The sequence below is a fragment of the Kogia breviceps genome, chromosome X (genome assembly GCF_026419965.1).
Source record: "Kogia breviceps isolate mKogBre1 chromosome X, mKogBre1 haplotype 1, whole genome shotgun sequence".
Taxonomy (NCBI): Eukaryota; Metazoa; Chordata; class Mammalia; order Artiodactyla; family Physeteridae; genus Kogia; species Kogia breviceps.
Genome location: NC_081330.1, coordinates 81,957,707 through 81,973,119, shown reverse-complemented (window position 1 = coordinate 81,973,119; position 15,413 = coordinate 81,957,707).

Here is a 15,413-nt window from a genome sequence, read left to right as displayed (position 1 = left end):
ATCATATGTTTTTTTTTCCTTCAGTTTGTTGATATGGTGTATCATATTGATCGATTTGCATACATTGTGGAATCCTTGCATTCCTGCAATAAACCCCACTTGATCATGGTGTATAATCCTTTTAATTTGCTGTTGGATTCTGTTTGCTAGTATTTTGTTGAGGATATTTGCATGTATGTTCATCAGTGATATTGGCCTGTAGTTTTCTTTCTTTGTGACGTCTTTGTCTGGTTTTGGTATCAGGGTGATGGTGGCCTCATAGAATGAGTTTCAGAGTGTTCCTCCCTCTGCTATCTTTTGGGAGAGTTTGAGGAGGATAGATGTTAGCTCTTCTCTAAATGTTTGATAGAATTCGCCTGTGAAGCCATCTGGTCCTGGGCTTTTGTTTGTTGGATGATTTTTAATCACAGTTTCAATTGCAGTGCTTGTGATTGGTCTGTTCATATTTTCTATTCCTTCCTGGTTCAGTCTCGGCACCTTGTGCATTTCTAAGAATTTGTCCATTTCTTCCAGGTTGTCCATTTTATTGGCATAGAGTTGCTTGTAGTAATCTCTAATAATCTTTTGTATTTCTGCAGTGTCAGTTGTTACATCTCCCTTTTCATTTCTAATTGTATTGATTTGAGCCTTCTCCCTTTTTTTTCTTGATGAGTCTGGCTAATTGTTTATCAAGTTTTTTATCTTCTCAAAGAACCAGCTTTTACTTTTATTGATCTTTGCTATTGTTTCCTTCATTTCTTTTTCATTTATTTCTGAACTGATCTTTATGATTTCTTTCCTTCTGCCAAATTTGTGGGGTTTTTTTCTTCTTTCTCTAAGTTAGCTTGTTTATTCGAGATGTTTCCTGTTTCTTAAGGTAGGATTGTATTGCTATAAACTTCCTTCTTAGAACTGTTTTTGCTGTATCCCATAGGTTTTGGGTCGTCGTGTCTCCATTGTCATTTGTTTCTAAGTACTTTTTGATTTCCTCTTTAATTTCTTCAGTGATCACTTCGTTATTAAGTAGTGTATTGTTTAGCCTTCATGTGTTTGTATTTTTTCCAGATCTTTTCCTGTAATTGATATCTAGTCTCATAGGGTTGTTGTCAGAAAAGATACTTGATACAATTTCAACTTTCTTAAATTTGCCAAGGCTAGATTTGTGACGCAATATATGATCAATCCTGGAGAATGTTCCATGAGCACTTGAGAAAAAAGTGTATTCTGTTGTTTTTTGGATGGAATGTCCTATAAATATCAATTAAGTCCATCTTATGTAATGTATCATTTAAAGCTTGTGTTACCTTATTTATTTTCATTTTGGACAATCTGTCCATTGGTGAAAGTGGGGTGTTAAAGTCCCCTACTATGATTGTGTTACTATTGATTTCCCCTTTTATGGCTGTTAGTATTTGCCTTATGTATTGAGGTGTTCCTATGTTGGGTGCATAAATATTTACAGTTGTTATATCTTCTTCATGGATCAATCCTTTGATCATTATGTAGTGTTCTTCTTTGTCTCTTGTAATAGTTTTTATTTTAAAGTCTATTTTGTCTGATATGAGAATTGCTACTCCAGCTTTCTTCTGATTTCCATTTGCATGGAATATCTTTTTCCATCCCCTCACTTTCAGCCTGTAAGTGTCCCTAGGTCTGAAGTGGGTCTCATGTATATGGGACCAGCATATATATGGGTCCTGTTTCTGTATCCACTCAGCCAGTCTGTGTCTTTTGGTGGGAGTATTTTATCCATTTACATTTAAGGTAATTATTGATATGTGTGTTCCTACTACCATTTACTTAATTGTTTCTGGTTGTTCATGTAGCTCTTTTCCTTCTTTTGTGTTTCTTGCCTAGAGAAGTTCCTTTAGCATTTGTTGTAAAGCTGGTTTGGTGGTGCTGAACTCTCTCAGCTTTTGCTTGTCTGTAAAGGTTTTAATTTCTCCATCAAATCTGAATGAGATCCTTGCTGGGTAGAGTAATCTTGGTTTTAGGTTTTTTTCCTTCATCACTTTAAATATGTCCTGCCACTCCCTTCTGGCTTGTAGAGTTTTTGCTGAAAGATCAGATGTTAACCTTATGGGGATTCCCTTGTGTGTTATTTGTTGTTTTTCCCTTGCTGCTTTTAATATGTTTTCTTTGTGTTTAATTTTTGACAGTTTGATTATTATGTGTCTTGGCGTGTTTCTCTTTGGGTTTATCCTGTATGGGACTCTCTGTGCTTCCCGGACTTCATTGACTATTTCCTTTCCTATATTAGGGAAGTTTTCAACTATAATCTCTTCAAATATTTTCACAGTCCCTTTCTTTTTCTCTTCTTCTTCTGAGACCCCTATAATTCGAATGTTGGTGTGTTTAATGTTGTCCCAGAGGTCTCTGAGACTGTCCTCAGTTCTTTTCATTCTTTTTTCTTTCTTCTGCTCTGCAGTCGTTATTTCCACTATTTTATCTTCCAGGTCACTTATTCGTCCTTCTGCCTCAGTTATTCTGCTATTGATCCCATCTAGAGTATTTTTCATTTCATTTATTGTGTTGCTCATCATTGCTTGCTTCCTCTTTATTTCTTCTAGGTCCTTGTTAACTGTTTCTTGAAATTTATCTATTCTATTTCCAAGATTTTGAATCATCTTTACTATCATTATTCTGAATTCTTTTTCAGGTAGACTGCCTATTTCCTAGTCATTTGTTAGGTCTGGTGTGTTTTTATCTTGCTCCTTCATCTGCTGTGTGTTTTTGTCTTCTCAATTTGCTTATCTTACTGTGTTTGGGGTCTCCTTTTTGCAGGCTGTAGGTTCGTAGATCCCTCTGTTTTTGGTGGCTGTCCCCAGTGGCTGAGGTTGGTTCAGTGGGTTGAGGTTTCCTGGTTTGGGGGACTAGTTCCTCTGTTCTGGTGGATGAGGCTGGATCTTGTCTTTCTGGTGGGCAGGTCCACGTCTGGTGGTGTGTATGGGGATGTTGGTAGCCTTATTATGATTTTAGGCAGCGTCTCTGCTAAAGGATGGGGCTGTAGACCTGTCTTGCTCTTTGTTGGGGATAGGGTGTCCAGCACTGTTCGTTGCTGGTCCTTTAGTGAAGCTGGGTTTTGGTGTTGAGATGGAGATCTCTGGGAGATTTTCGCCGTTTGATATTACGTGTGGCTGGGAGGTCTCTTGTGGACCAGTGTCCTGAGGTTGGTTCTCCCACCTCAGAGACACAGCCTTGACACCTGGCTGGAGTGCCAAGAGCCTTTAATCCACACGGCTCAAAATAAAAGGGAGAAAAAAATAGAAAGGAAAGGAAGGAAGGAAGGAAGGAAGAAAGGAGGAAGGGAGGGAAGGAGGGAAGGAAGAAAGGAAGGGAGGGAGGAAGAAAGGAAGGGAGGGAGGAAGAAGGGAAGGAAGGGAGGAAGGTAGGAAGGAAGGAGGGAAGTAGGAAAGAAAGGAGGGAAGAAAGGAAGAAAGAAAGGGAGAAAAGAAAATAAAGTAGGATAAAATATAGTTATTAAAATAAAAAATAATTATTAAGAAGAAAAATTTCTATTAAAGAAAAAAAAACCAAAAAAAAAAGGTCGGTCTAACCCTAGGACAAATGGTGAAAACAAAGCTATACAGACAAAATCTCACACAGCAGCACACACATACACACTCACAAAAAGAAAACAGGGGAAGATAATAGTATATCTTGCTCCCAAAGTCCACCTCCTCAACTTGGGATATTTCGCTGTCTATTCAGGTTTTCCACAGATGTAGGGCACTTCAAGTTGACTGTGGAGCTTTAATCTGCTGCTTCTGGGGTTGCTGGTAGAAACCTCCCCCTCTCCTTTTTGTTCGTACAACTCCTGGGTTTCAGCTTTGGACTTGGCCCCACCTCTGCGTGTAGGTCGTCTGAGGGCATCTGCCCTTTGCTCAGACAGGATGGCGTTAAAGGAGCAGGTGATTCGGGGGCTCTGGCACAGGCCGGGGTGAGGGAGGGGCACGGATGCGGGGCGAGCCTGCAATGGCAGAGGCCAGCATGACACTTCACCGGCCCGAGGCGCACCGTGCGTTTTCCCGGGGAAGCTGTCCCTGTATCCCGTGACCCCGGCAGTGGCGGGCTGCACAGGCTCCCGGGAGGGGTGGTGTGGAGAGTGACCTGTGCTCGCACACAGGCCTCTTGGTGGTGGCAGTAGCAACCCAAGCGTCCCACACCCGTCTCTATTGTCCATTGCCGACAGCTACAGCTCGCGCCCGTTTCTGGAGCTCCTTTACGTGGTGCTCTTAATCCCCTCTGCTCACGCCCCAGGAAGCAAAGAGGCAAGAAAAAGTCTCTTGTCTCTTTGGTAGCTCCGCGCCCATTTCTGAAGCTCCTTTAAGCAGCACGATTAAACCCCTCTACTTGCGCACCAGGAGGCAAAGAGGGAAGAAAAGGTCTCTTGCCTCTTCAGCAGCTCCAGACTTCAACTGGACTCCTTGTAGCCGTGGTGCACTAACCCCTTCAGGCTGTTTTCACTCTGCCAACTCTAGACCTTTCCCTGGGATCCGACTGAAGCCTGAGGCTCAGCTCCCAGCCCCGCCCTCCCCGGAGGCTGAGCAGACGAGAGCCTCTCGGGCTGGTGAGTGCTGGTTGGCACTGATCCTCTGCGGGAATCTCTCCACTTTGCCCTCCATACCGGGTTGCTGCGATCTCCTCCGCAGCTCCGAAGCTTCCCCCCTCCGCCACCCGCAGTCTCTGCCCGCAAAGGGGCTTCTAGTGTGTGGGAACCTTTCCTCCTTCATGGCTCCCTCCCACTGGTGCAGGTCCTGTCCCTATTCTTTTGTCTCTGTTTATTCTTTTTTGTTTTGCCCTACCCAGGTACATGGGGAGTTTCTTGCCTTTTGGGAGGTCTGAGGTCTTCTGCCAGTGTTCGGTGGGTGTTCTATAGGAGAAGTTCCACGTGTAGATGTATTTCTGATGTATCTGTGAGGAGGAAGGTGATCCCTGCGTCTTACTCTTCCGCCATCTTCTCGCTCCCCCCTGCAGTCGTTATTTTCAATATTTTATCTTCCACGTCACTTATCTGTTCTTCTGCCTCAGTTATTCTGATATTGATTCCATCTAGAGAATTTTTAATTTCCTTTATTGTGTTGTTCATCATTCTTTGTTTGCTCTTTAGTTCTTCTAGGTCCTTGTTAAAGTTTTTTGTATTTTCTCCTTTCTATTTCCAAGATTTTTGATCATCTTTACTATCATTACTCTGAATTCTTTTTCAGGTCGACTGCCTATTTCCTCTTCATTTGTTTGAGCTGATGGGTTTTTATCTTGCTCCTTAATCTGCTGTGTGTTTCTTTCTCTTCTGTTTTTGCTTAACATACTGTGTTTTGGGTCTCCTTTGCACAGGCTACAGGTTCATAATTCCTGTTGTTATTGGTGTCTACTCCCAGTGGCTAAGGTTTGTTCAGTGAGTTGTTTAGGCATCCTGGTCGAGGGGACTAGTGCCTGTGTTCTGGTAGATGAGGTTGTATCTTGTCTTTCTCGTGGGCAGGTCCACCTCTGTTGTTGTGTTTTTAGGGGTCTATAAACTAAATAAGGTTTTAGGCAGCCTCTCTGCTTATGGGTGGTGTTTTGTACCTGTCTTGCTAGTTGTTTGTCATACGGTGTCCAGCACTGTAGCTTGCTGGTCGTTGAGTGGAGCTGGGTCTTGGCCTTGAGATGGAGATCTCTGGGAGATTTTCTCCGTTTGATATTACATGGAGCTGGGAGGTCTCTGGTGGACTAATGTCCTGAACTCAGCTCTCCCTGGTCACAGGCACAGGCCCGTCTCCCGGCCAGATCACCAAGACCCTGTCATCCACACATCTCAGAATAAAAGGGAGAAGAAAATAAAGAAAGAAAGAGAGAAAGAGAGAGAGAGAGAGAGAGAGAGAGAGAGAGAGAGAAGGAGGGATGAGGGAGGAGAAAGAAAGAAAGAAAAAAAGAAAGAAAAAAAGAAAGAAAGAAAGAAAGAAAGAAAGAAAGAAAAAAGAAAATAAAGATGTTAATAATTATTTTTTGTTTTTCATTTTAAAAATTAAAAAAAAATTAAAATGCAATTTAAGTAAAGGAAAGAAAGAAGAGAGCAACCAAACCAATAAACAAATTCATCAATGACAGCAAGTGCTAAAAACTGTATTAAAATATTAGGACAGAGAGAACACTAGGACAAATGGTAAAAGCAAAGCTATACAAGCAAAAGCACAAACAGAAGCATACACATGCACACTCACAAAACGAGAAAAAGGAAAAATATATATATACTTGCTCTGAAAGTCCACCACCGCAATTTGGGATGATTCGTTGTCTATTCAGGTATTCCACAGATGCAGGGTACATCGAGTTGAGTGTGGAGGTTTAATCTGCTGCTCCTGTGGCCGCTGGGAGGTGTTTCCCTCTGTCTTCTTTATTCGTACAGCTACTGGGGTTCAGCTTTGGATTTGGTCCCACCTCTGCATGTAGGTCGCCTGAGGTCATCTGTTCCCGCTCAGACAGGATGGGGTTAAAGGAGCAGCATATTAGGGGGCCATGGCTAACTCAGGCCGGGGGCAGGGGTTGGTGGGCAGGGAGGGAGGGAGGGGTATGGAATGCAGTTTGAGCCTGTGGTGGCAGAGGCCATCATGATATTGCACCTCCCTGAGGCATGCTGTGTGTTCTCCCGGGAAGTTGTCCCTGGATCACGGGACCCTGGATGTGGCAGGTTGCACAGGCTCCTGGGAGGAGAGGTGTGGATAGTGACCTGTGCTTGCACACAGGCCTCCTGGTGGCTGCAGCAGCAGCATTAGCATTTCATGCCCATCTCTGGGGTCCTCACTCATAGCCGTGGCTCGCACCCATCTCTGGAGCTCCTTTAGGTGGCGCTCTTAATCCCCTCTCCTCGCCCACTGTGAAATAAAGAGGCAGGAAAATGTCTCTTGCCTCTTCGGCAGCTCCAGACCTTGTCCCCGGACACACTCCTGCCTAGCTGCGGTTCACTACCCCCCTTCAGGCTGTGTTCATGCAGCCAACTCCAGTCCTATCCCTGAGATCTGACCTCCGAAGCTGGAGCCTCCGCTCCCAGCCCCCACCCACCCTGGTGGGTGAGTAGACAAGCCTCAGGCCGGTGAGTGCTGGCCGGCACCCATCTTCTGTGCGGGAATCTCTCCACCTTGCCCTCCGCACCCCTGTTGCACTCTTCTCTGTGCCTCTGAAGCTTCCCTGCTCCAAGCCCATGTTCTTAATTACTGTGCTACTTTGTCTCCTGGGAATATTTATTTCTAAATTAATGGGAATAATGAGCAAATAACTGAATATAATAAATTATATGTTTCTTAAATGTCATTATATGCAATATATTTAATAAATGAATATATTTCCTACCTGTGTATGATTTGGGAGCTGTCTGTATAATGCTTAGTAGTTTTTCAAAGAGCATGTACATGGATTATTTCCTTTCCCAGAATTGAAAGTTTACAGGACAGATTTAAGGCAAACTAGAAAGTGTGAGGCAATTGAGAATATAGTTTAATGTTTTAAAAGATTGTGAGAAGGATAGCTCTAAGTCATTTAGAGAAGATTTCATGAAGGGCATAAATAACTTACCTTGAACTTTGAAAAAGAGAGAGGTTTAGGATTTCCAGAGAAGGATTGAGAATGTTGGGTGTGGTGGGCAGAAGAGTGTCAGTGAGAACCCGAGGCAGGAATGCTCCTGTGTCGGGCTGAATGCAGTGGAGAGACTGACTCCAGGGAGAGCTGGTTGAATAGGGAGGTCCGACTAGTGCCTCAGCTTGTTCAGTGCCCACTGAGGATCTGCTGCTTGAGCTGAAAGGCAGGAAGTAGCCATTGTGAGTTCCCAGTGAAGTAGTAAAAACAGGCCCTCCTCCAGTGTCTAAATGCTACAGGAGGAAGGCATTAGCGGCAAAGAAGTCATCTCCCAAACTAATTAGTCATTTTGAAATGAGATGCTTAGGAAAGGATCCATTCAACTGAGACCTAAATATCTGCTGGAGCCTGGTTTGAATGCTGGTAAGTGGTAACAATGGAAGACTCCTGGGGTTTATTAGTGTAGGGCCTGGAGCAGTCAGTTTTTCTTCTGCAGTCAGTTTCTTGAAATGTTCTCTTCAAATCTAAAGATCTCATAGTATAAGATAATAAATTTTAAATACTAGAAAATCATATTCTTAAGCCAGACAAACATTATTTGTGGATTTTCTAGTATTGGACATTACCTCAGGTTTTGTCCCTCCGAATAATGAGTTGACTATAGAAAGTGGTTTGTTCTTCATTCAGGAATATCTCGGTGATGTTAAAGTTTTATTCATGTTTTGAAAATCCTTCAATATTTAAAACAGAATTCAGTTTGAGAACAGTGAAGATGAAGAAGTAAACGCACTGAAGCTCAGCATTCTCACCTGGGTACAGGAAGACGTTTTCCTGGCTGTGAGCCACAGTCAGTCCAGCCCACAGTCTGTCATTCACCATCTGACTGTGGTCCCTTCTAAGATGGATAACGAGCAGGGACAGCTCAATATTAGGCATTCCAACAATTCCCTGTATTCCATGTGTTAATATGCAGATAGTTAGGCTTCTGTCTTTTATGAGCCTAGGGCATTTTTTTTTTTACTTCCACTGTGCAGGGTTGAGGGGCAGTGGCTCCCTTTTTAGACATACTTAGCAAGAGGGTTAAGTCTAGTTTTAGTCATGTCAAAATATTGACTAAAATGCATCAAGAATTGCTGAAAAAGAGCACAAGTACCAATAGCTGAGTCAAAACATTTTAAGGTGTGTTAAGAATTTTAATTCAGCCTATACTTACATTCCAGCAGAGTAATTATTAGCCTATGAAAATTAGCCACTCTAATTACCCTTGTTAGTTATTAAAATCAATTATGAGATCTATATATATGCATTTCATTTTGATTTAGTAACTTCAAAATACTTTTTCCGGCCTCCTATACATTTTGTTTGCCACTTCATTGCATTTATTACTAGAAAGCCTCTTGTATTTTTCTTTGCTAAAATTTCATAGCTCCCTGGCCCTGAGTTTCATTTTGATTCCTGACTGCATCTTTGTCATGTAACAGGTTTCATTAATGAATGCTGTTTTCTGTATCGCAAGCCTTGTTGTGCAGCAGATAGCGTTGTCTGGACAGCTCCAAGAAATCCTCAGGTTTCCAGTGTCAAAACTCGGCACCTTAGGCATACATTGATAGTAATCTCCAGATTCACATGGAATTAAAGGTCTACTGGTTAGCTTTAAATTCTGAAAACCGTTGTTGCAAAATTAGGAACCTGTATTGTATACATAAAGCATATTCCAAATGCAGTCATTAACTTCTAATCTTTGAATGATAATGCTTCATATTTTTTTAAAAAATATTTATTTATTTTTGATTTATTTTGGCTGCACCAGGTCTTAGTCATGGCACGTGGGATCTTTTTTAGTTGTGGCATGCGGTATCTAGTTCCCCAACCAGGGATCGAACCTGGGCTCCCTGCATTGGGAGTGTGGAGTCTTAACCACTGGACCACCAGGGAAGTCCCAATAATGCTTCATGTTTTTAAGAAGGTTTTGTGAGTATGTCTGGATGCAGAACGTGTGCTAGCTGCATGCAGACTTAACAGGGGCTTCCTTTGGAAAACAGAGCAATTTACATGAGAAATGCCTAAATTATGCATGTTTCTACTACTCCAAATTTGAAGGGTTTTTTTTATCATTATCTTGTAAAAGGTAGATGCGGACATCTCATTTGCTGTAAAGGAAGTGAGAAGTCATTTAAAATATATTTCTGCTGCTTTGACTTTTGTTTCTCAAAAAAGACTGTTTTGTTCATGCAAAATGTTAATGTCTTTGATGAATATGTAGTCCCCCAATCACCTTAGAGCTTACATTTACTATAGCTTGTGCTTTGTAAAAGGTACTCTTTTAAGTGCTTTTCCTATATTAAATCACTTATTTCTCACAATACCTCTCTGAAGTATGTCCTGTTGGCACCTTCATTTTACAGCTGAGGCACAGAGCAGTTTAAGTAACTTGCCTGAGATAACCCAGGTGGAGCCAGGATCCAATCCCAGCCAGTGCACCTCCAGAGTCTATTCCCTTAACTTCTCAGATAATTTATCCTCCCCAAATTTGTGTTATTTTGGGTTGTTTTGTAGATTTGTTAAAAATTCTTTGAATAAATGTTAGCATTGGCACCATTAGCTTTTATTGTACCTCTTCCACTTCCCTTAAGACATGTGTACTCGTGATTCATTGACTTAGGAGAAACTATAATGGCAATAACTGATTCCCCTCTTCCCATTAAGAGAGACTCACCGATTTCTATGAATGAATTAATAGCAATAGAGGTATTAAGTGTGCTCACTTTCCTACAGATTGACTGCTTTATTAATGCAGTAAATTGAAATAAGTTGGAATACGTTATATAAAGTTGCTAGCAGCCAGAATAAGAGTGGTGACCTCACAATGTAGACACCTAGCTTATTGACATCATGGAAAATCATGTCATGGGACAGGTAATTGCTTTACCTGGGCTAGCGCTTGCAATAGTTTATCTATTAGTGTGTATATACTTATGTGTGTGCGCTTACTACATTTACGTTATATTGAAATAGGCAGTGCAGCACCAAAGGAAAATTACTTCTTTTTCTGTTTTGCAAAATCAGTGAAATGTCACTACTTTTGAGAGAAATGGTCTGTCCACGCCTTCCTCATTTCCTTTTTTTTTTTTTTACTCTTGTCAGTTCATCTGTGACAGTGGATGGGGGACATAATCAGTCTGTGTTGCAACTCCAAGACCAAGTCAGTAGCACTGCAGGTATCTGGTGGTCAGATACTTAAGTACCTTTGTGGTGAGTATCAAAATGTTAGGAAAGCATGTTTATGACTTACGTAGATATTTAATTCTTGAGCACATATACTTGTATCTTATCAATGCTGTGGTGGTTATTAGGTCTTTTAACTACCCTGAGAAACCCTAATCTATAGAGTGGAATTAGCAGGTGTGTTCTCCCTGTATTTTCTCTTGTAATGAACTGGAGTACTTTAATGAGTTTCCAAAACACATTTGTAAAGTGATTTAAATCGCATGTTAATCATTTTAGCAAGTATTAGTGTAACAGTTTTTTTTTTTTTTTACAAAGAGCAAATCAGGTCTCGGTAAACCTCATCTGCCAATCCTGCAGAATCACCCTCTCTGGCTGTTGAACCATGGAAGAACCCTGGTGGATTTCCTGTTTGATTTCCTTATCTGTGCACACAGACCAAATTGGCCATGATTGGAGGAGAGGTAAGTAAACACAAGGCAGAAAAACTTACCACTTAGAGCAGTGACCCAGGAAGTGATAGCATTAAGTAGAAAGAGTGTGTGCTTTGGAGGTGGACCTGAGTGTCCACTAAATCTCAAGGCAACAATGAGAAGTTATTCACTGTCAACAATGAGAAGTTTCCTGAGCCTCAGCCTCTCAATCTCTGAAATGGGATTAAGAGATTGCCTGGCATGTAGTGGTTAGTTGATTCCTTTCCTTGGAAGTATAAATTGAAAACTAGAAAAATGCAATTGGCAGACATTTATCCCCAGTTGTACAAAACATTCAAAGTTAGTTTTTTAAGTAACTTTTGGGGACAACAGAAATGTAATCTTGAAACTAGTATTCAGTCGGTTATCATTCATCAAATAGTAGAATGCCTATAATTGTGGCAGGTGGTAGGACACAGTGGTTACAAAACCAAACAGCTGACTAATTCCTGCCCTTCTGGAATTTTTGATCTATCAATACAGGTATGACTGTCCCTTCTGATAGGAGAATGAAGTAAATGAGCAGGGTGTAATGGTAGAGAATAGAGAAGTGTTTGAGGCTAGTTAGAGGATGGTAGCTGTGAGGATGGGGAGACCAAGTTTTGGTGGTCTGGGAAAGCCTCTAGGAGGTGGTGGTGTATGTGCTGAGTGTGAAGAAAAAGAAAGCTTTATCTCTGAGAAAGGGAGAGTGTTCCAGGGAGGAGGAACTGTACGTACTGTGAGCTTAGAAAGAGCTCAGCTTATTCAAGGAACCTAATGGAAGCAATGGCTAGGCCTTAGAGATAGGCCATGGGAAGGAGTGTGGTTTGGCTCATTTAACATAGATTGGGAAAATGATGATTTTGATCAGGGAGTAGTGTGATGTGCTTCATGGTTTGAAAGGTTATTCTGGCTGCCCAGTAGAAAGTAGGTTGAAAGGGACGAGAGTGGAAGTGGCTGTGAGTGGAGGCAGTGAGGGCCGAAAGGTGATATGTTTGAGACATGCGTAGGACATAGAAATGGCAGGGCTTGCTGATGCACTGGATGCGCCATAGTCCACTTTGCACTGGACCAACCACATCTTAGGCATCTTCAGTCCCCATTACAAGGACCTAGATGTGAAATCATAGGGCAATGGAACCATGTAATAGAAGAGTTTGGTTTAACTAGTTTGGTTAGAATTGTGTGTAATTTCATATTTTATTTCTTTGCAGGAATGTGTCCTTGGTCTGACGGACAGATGTGGCTTTTTCATCAATGACACTGAGGTAACAAGGCTTCTTCGGATACTGGATCTTTCTCAGTCTTAGCTCCAAGTAATATAGCTAAATCTCCCCTTTGTTCCCTGACCTTTTGTAGGTTGCTTCAAATATCACATCATTTGCAGTATATGATGAGTTTATATTGTTATCGACTCATTGCCATACATGCCAGTGTTTTTGCCTGAGAGATCCTTCATTGAAAAGTAAGTTTTCAGTGTATGAAATAGAAAATAGTCCCTGCTCTAATATCATTTGTCCTTTGAAATGTTGATGACTTAACATTGTTGCATACTTTGGCTGTTATTTATTTATTTTTATTTTTGACATCATTATTGGAGTATAATTGCTTTACAATGCTGTGTTAGTTTCTGCCTTATAACAAAGTGAATCAGTTATACATATACATATGTTCCCATATGTCTTCCCTCTCGCATCTCCCTCCCTCCCACCCTCACTATCCCACCCCTCTAGGTGGTCAAAGAGCAGCGAGCTGATCTCCCTGTGCTACGTGGCCGCTTCCCACTAGCTATCTATTTTACGTTTGTTAGTGTATATATGTCCATGCCACTCTCTCACTTTGTCACAGCTTACCCTTTCCCCTCCTCATATCCTCAAGTCCATTCTCTAGTAGGTCTGTGTCTTTATTCCCGTTTTACCCCTTGGTTCTTCATGACTTTTTTTTCTTAAATTCCATATATATGTGTTAGCACATGGTATATTTTTTTCTCTTTCTGACTTATTTCACTCTGTATGACAGACTCTAGGCCCATCCACCTCACTACAAATAACTCAATTTCATTTCTTTTTATGGCTGAGTAATATTCCATTGTATATATGTGACACATCTTCTTTATCCATTTATCCGATGATGGACACTTAGGTTGCTTCCAACTCCTGCCTACTGTAAATAGAGCTGCAATGAACATTTTTGGTACATGAATGTTTTTGAATTATGGTTTTCGCCGGTATATGCCCAGTAGTGGGATTGCTGGGTTGTATGGTAGTACTATTTGTAGTTTTTTAAGGAACATCCATACTGTTATCTATAGTGGCTGTATCAATTTGCATTCCCACCAACAGTCCAAGAGTGTTCCCTTTTCTCCAAACCCTCTCCAGCATTTATTGTTTTTAGATTTTTTGATGACGGCCATTCTGACGGTTGTGAGAGGATATCTCATTGTAGTTTTCATTTGCATTTCTCTAATGATTAAAGATGTTGAGCATTCTTTCATGTGTTTGTTGCCAATCTGTATATCTTTTTTGAAGAAATGTCTGTTTAGGTCTTCTGCCCATTTTTGGATTGGGTTGTTTGTTTGTTGATATTAAGCTGCATGAGTTGCTTGTAAAATTTGTGGATTAATCCTTTGTCAGTTGCTTCATTTGCAACTATTTTCTCCCATTCTGAGGGTTGTCTTTTGGTCTTGTTTATGGTACCCTTTGCTGTGTAAAAGCTTTTTAGTTTCCTTAGGTCCCATTTGTTTATTTTTTTAAATTTCCTAACACAACATTGTAAAGCAACTCTACTCCAATAAAGTTAAAAGAAAAATAACTAAAGTGTGGTATTTTCCCCCTTCATCCTCAACCCCCACTTTTTCCCAAATAACCAAAGTTAACAACTTAGTATATATACTTCTCCAGGCTCAGAAAATTATAGCCATACACATACACACACATATATGCAGTCCATAATCCAATTTCATCAATTTTCTGAATTATGTCCTTTATAGTTTATCTTTCCTCGTTCAGGAACAGCCCAGTTATATACCTAGCACTTACTCTTTCAGTATGGAACAGTTCTACCTCCTGTCTTTTAGTTTCTTGCTCTTGATATTTTAGAAGGTTTTAGGCCACTTATTCTGTGCAGTGTCACTCCATTTGGGTTTGGCTGGCATTTCACCACCATAAAATCCACGACAGGGCTCTTATCACGTTTCAGCTGAAACTGCAAGGTACCTGCCTGGGTCACACCTGCTGATGCTTCTGGGCCTGCATTTACTCACAGAATTTCGAATAAGCATGTCCATACTGCTTGCACGTGCTGGATACAGCTGGAATGTGCCTCCAGCCCAAGGCTAAACTAACACCCCCAAATACAGACACTCATTAATTGAGAAGCAAGCACTGAGTTTTAAAGAAGCAAAAATTGTGAAGTACAAAGGTTCCAAAACTATTTTGTTGATTACTTGTAAAATATGCAACACAACAGTAACCAGTAAAATAATGGGAATAGTAGAAGCTTCCTATAGGTGATGAGAAACAATTCCACCACTCCTCAGCTTTTGCCCTTGCAGGAAGACACAGGAGACTAAAGCTCTGAGTTCTGCAAGTCTGGTTGCAATGGCAAGAGCACAACCTGGTTTTCAAAACACCTACGTCTGGACAGTCAGTACCCATTTGCTCTTCAAAGAATGTGAGCAAAACAAAGAAACACTTCTCTTAACTAAAAATGCTGCTTAGTCAAAAAGAATTCCAAAAGAATCCAAAGTGGAGAACCAGAGAAGATGGCGGAAGAGTAAGACACGGAGATCACCTTCCTCCTCACAGATACATCAGAAATACAGCTACACGTGGAACTGCTCCTATAGAACACCCACTGAACACTGGCAGAAGACCTCAGACCTCCCAAAAGGCAAGAAACACCCCCATGTGCCTGGGTAGGGCAAAAGGAAAAAGAATAAACAGAGAAAAAATAGGGATAGGGCCTGCACCAGTAGGAGGGAGCTGTGAAGGAGGAAAGGTTTCCACACACTAGGAGCCCCTTTGCGGGTGGAGACTTTGTGTGGCAGAGGGGGGAAGCTTCGGAGCCATGGAGGAGAGTGCAGCAACAGGGTGCGGAGGGTAAAGCGGAGAGATTTCCGCACAGAGGATCGGTGGCGATTGGCACTCAACAGCCTGAGAGGCTTGTCTGCTCACCAACTGGGGCGGGCGGGGGCTGGGAGCTGAGGCT